A 4,886-nucleotide genomic window follows, 5' to 3' on the forward strand; every position below is an offset into this window, starting at 1 on the left:
AGCTTTATAGCTCCACTGTTGAAAATGAGGCTCTAACATTCACAAATGACATTAAAATAAAATCCAGTCCAACATCTGGTTTGAGGTGATTCCTCTGGAACCTGTTGGAGGAAAAATATCCCAACTTCAGAAGATGTGGTTTTAACCTAACAGAGCTCTGTGGTTCCTCCTGTCAGTATGAGAGTCAGGGTGAGGAGGCGCCATGTTAGGAAGAGAAGTGGAAGCTGGAGGATCTTCAGAACAAACGGTTCATGATGCTGGGCTACTGATTATCCCTCTGTCTGGACACAAGATCAATATGACCAGTTTAAAGGCTAAAATTAATGGTTATATGCCAGACATGGAAAACTGGAATGCACTCCATGCCATGATGTTCAGGATTTAGGTCTCATGGCATCTCAAGGTGTCAACATTGCAGCCAGTGGGCTGAAGGAAATACAGCTTTATTCTGTAGCAGTTCAAGGGCTACCCAGCTTTTATTTATTTATTTATTTATTTATTTATTTATTTATTTATTTATTTTTATTTTTTATTTATTTTATTTTTTGGCATAGTACCCCCAATAATTTAAAACTACTTTCACCCGTGTATCAGATTGGCCCAATCAAACTCCAGACCACAATCAAATTAAGAATCGGTGGCAAGAGTTGTAAATTCATGTTTATATACTCTAGGCTGCTAACTCTACCATTGAAGAACAGGCAAACATTAGAGTCTCTAGAGACATGCTCAAAGATGAAATCTTAAAGGTGACCTATTGTACTTCCGTGAATGCATTAGGATAGGTCAATATTCTATGCAATGTTCATTAAATTTTTTACGCAAAATTGTTCTGAGATAATGACATTTCAGTCAGTTCTGCCTATTTAGAGCTCCTTGCAGAATGAGCTGTTTTATGGCCTCTTGTCTCTTTAAATCTAAATAAGCTGCTGCTGACTGCGACTCGACATTTACCCTCACACATGAAAATGGCCTCAAACAGATGCACAATTATACAACTGTAGATATTTTAAAAGCAGAAGTGGAGCCTCCTGCACAACCAACAAGTAGCTTCTGGATGGAAAGTCCATCCATCCATTTTCTTGCACCCTTGTCCCTTAATGGGGTCAGGAGGGTTGCTGGTGCCCATCTCCAGCTAACGTTCTGGGCGAGAGGCGGGGTACATCCTGGACAGGTCGCCAGTCTGTCGCAGGGCAACACAGAGACACACAGGACAAACAACCATGCGCACACACACTCACACCTAGGGGCAATTTAGACAGACCAATTAACCTGACAGTCATGTTTTTGGACTGTGGGAGGAAACCGGAGTACCCGGAGAAAACCCACGCATGCACAGGGAGAACATGCAAACTCCATGCAGAAAGACCGGGGCCGGGAATCGAACCCAGAACCTTCGTGCTGCAAGGCAACAGCTCTACCAACTGCGCCACTGTGCAGCCCGGATGGAAAGTCAAACAACAAAAAACACTTTTCTTTTCCAGCAGCCATTGTACAGCACATGCAATGGTTAAATTAGATGACCAAACATCTTGCAGCTCAGCTTGAGTTGCCAGGCGACAGGATTGCTAGAGTTTTCAAACACCAAATAACATTAAAGGAGCAGTTATGTGAGATCAACTTTTTTTCAGCTTTATCTCGTGTTATGTTATTCCCCCATCAAAAGCATACCTGCAGTGTTGCCTTGATTCTTTTCTCATGTATATTTGAGAAATCCTTTAATTTTCCGTAGCAACAATTTAGCTGTGCAAAACGCCTGGGTGGTCCTAGCTCCGCCTTGAAGACGAAGCTCCTCCTCAAGCTGCAGTTCCCAAGCTTCTTACAAGAGCTTCCTTGCCCCGCTGGTCCACCACTTGTCTCCTTCACACTAGCCAGCAGCAATTAGCAAACACCTGGTGGAACAGCACACCTCCTGAGCTCATTATGCAAGTTTCTTCTCAGTGTAATGCTGGTAAAAACGTTGTCAAAGGGTTAATAGAGGAACGATGTGATGACTTCCTCAAGGCAGAATTTCAGAAAGAGTAGGAATTTTTAAAGAGACAGCGGTCCAATTTCAAGGCATTAAATTACAAAGTCAAATCTTTTTTAAGTCATATTTGATATATAATTTTTTATAGCAAATGAATGTATCAGATTGTGCTATGAAATTATACTATTTGTCTGGAAAACATCATAGTTCCCCTATACATAAAATTTTTTATTTTTTCATTTTTAAATTGCCTAGCATGTTTTTAGATGCAACTGAGTCCCAAATGGATGCACAGGAATGTGCAACATGTAAATTTTCCCTTTAAAGTTCGAAAGTTCATAGTTTTTATGCGAGAGCAACAAAACTAAACCCCTGGAGTCCCCAAGAGAACCAGCTCCTACGCACAGCATCAAACATGACGCAGGTGTCGACCAGATGAGGTCAGAGGAGGCTGTAAGAGCCTCTGTCATGCTTCGTCTACCTAATTACTACAGCAAGCTGCTTCACGCTGCTGCTGCTAGACTCTAGCACAAGCTCCAGCTCATCAACGGTCACCTGCGTGCTCACACAGGAGCCTCTTACGGGTCTGACATACTCTTAACAAGAGCTGCAGAAACTCAGCATCAAGCTGAGAACAGGAGAGAGGATGAAAAATTCAAAAGGTGTCACATCTAATACGGGTGATGTTAAAATGTCACACACATCTCAAGCGACATCCTCACTCCAATCCTTGTTAGAGGTATTTCTCTCCTTTCTTTCCGTGGTGGACCAATTTGTCTGTGTGTACAAGAATTAGCTGGTAAGGGGCAATGCTAGGTTGTGTGTGTGTGTGTTTTTTTTAAAGCTTAGGAGAAATGCTTCATTTAACAGCCCAAGCTGGGATTTTGGAAAACCCACTCAGTGTCAAAGGTAAGTTAAAAAAAACAACAAAAAAACAGCGTTATGTAAAAGCTTTTTAAATAAAGATGAAGATGCAATCAAAGCTTTTCTATTTTTTCTTGCCTCTCAAATTTACCATTGACATTTTCAAAAGCTTTCCTTTGAATAGGAAAGGAATGTGCACCCCCCTGAGAGCTGCAGATGAAATGTCTGGCCAAAGTCCTAATTTAGAGTTTTGAATGTCACGATTGACAATTTTACGAAAAGATTTGAGATACTGGAAGATCTATTCTAAACCAAATGGTCAATTTCAGCAGGACCTAACATTGTGAGTATTTGTGTGAGGACTTGTGAGCATCTTTCTTCACTGTCGAGGCTGATCTGACGCAGAGTTTCTACTGCTTCTAGAAACGACCATTTTTTGACAATAAGTACATGTTTTGTTGATGTCAAGAAATTCAGCTGTTACTAAAAACCTCCCAATTATTAAGTCAAAATCGGTGAGCACTACTCCGTAACGTAACAAAGCCAGCCCCTAAGTGACCAAAGCAGAGGTCCACTCACTTCATTAGTCAAAGATGAGAACGCTTGGTCAGCTGGTTTTACCGCTGCATGAGATTTACAGAGGCAGCTGGAAAAACGAAGTGTTTCAGTGAACATCTTATATCCAGTCACGAAGAACACATCTACATGGATTCATTTTATTTTTAAACCATCTTTCTACGTTTTAAGTATTGCACTAGAAGTTTAAAATAACTTCCTCAATTTCACAAAAAAAGTTAAAAAGTACTCTAACTTGATGTAGTTCTTACAGAACCTGTCTGGTGATATGGGAGAGGGATAGAAAATACCCATGACTTAATATTTTTATTGGAATGACTTGTTAGATTTGTGTCAGCAGTTTTAGTATCTTGTTTCAACAACTGAATGACTTGTTATAATAAAGTCATTCCCACAAAGTAAGTCATGGCCACAAATGAAACAAGTCTAATGAGTTATTAAGTCGTGGCCTTTTTTTTCTCCCATGTCACCAGATGGGCCTCATAAGTTTCTGGCTTTAATTGAGAGCTAATGCGCTAAATGCAGCAATGAAAACAATTGTCTAATAAGTTCTGATGTAGCGAACTTTCCCATGCACTGGTGGGTCTGTGCCTTACCAGAGGCACGAAGATCAGAAAAACGTCAAAATCCAAACCTCTCCATTGGGGGGAGGATTGTCATCTTGGGGTCCAAAGAGAGGCTCTCCAGGCTGGGATACGAGTCGTGGAACGCCTCCATCCACTGGTGAGTTTGTTGGCAACGTCCCAAAGAAAACAGTAGTTTGAGCAAAGTCACTTCACAACAGACTGTTTTTAAAACTAACAACCAACAGCATACAGCAGGACCAGAGAAGAGATGTGGACTGAAGGAAGGTTCTTCCCTACTGTTCGCTGCAAAGCTGTAGATCAACCATGAATTAACACTTCTTCAGTTGTACAACTGAGCATCTGTTTGCTGCCAGTTTTACGAAGTGCAAGCGTGAACACTGAAGCGGGGGCGTGGCCAGGCACAGCTGATTTGAATTTAAAGTGACAGGAGGCTCTAAAACAGCTCACTCTGAAAACAGCTCAAACTAGGCAGAACTGACCAGGTGGAATCTCGTTATCTGAAAATGATTTTGCGCAAAAAAAAAAAAAAAAAAAGAATTTGTTTTGCATTACCAACAGATATAGCCTAACTTGTTCAAGGAAGCGTAATAGGTCACCTTGGAAGTTTAGAAGCAAAAATATTGTTTTTCCATTTAAGGTTTCACTTATTTCAACTAATATGTTCAAAATAATATACATTCTTTATAAAAAAAAAAAAAAAAAAAAGAGTGAAAGTTGAAAAGACGGGTATAGGGAGCTCGTTTTGATTCTGCGGTTGTGTTCAAGGGGAAGAGATGGGATTCACTACCCGCCTATTCACCCATAAATCAAAGGTTCATCCAAATGTCAGCGCAGCATTACTTTTTCCTCTAGTATGTATTCCTCCAGGGCTCAAATCATTTGTATTTATG

Source organism: Poecilia reticulata, linkage group LG18 (genome assembly GCF_000633615.1).
Source record: "Poecilia reticulata strain Guanapo linkage group LG18, Guppy_female_1.0+MT, whole genome shotgun sequence".
NCBI lineage: Eukaryota > Metazoa > Chordata > Actinopteri > Cyprinodontiformes > Poeciliidae > Poecilia > Poecilia reticulata.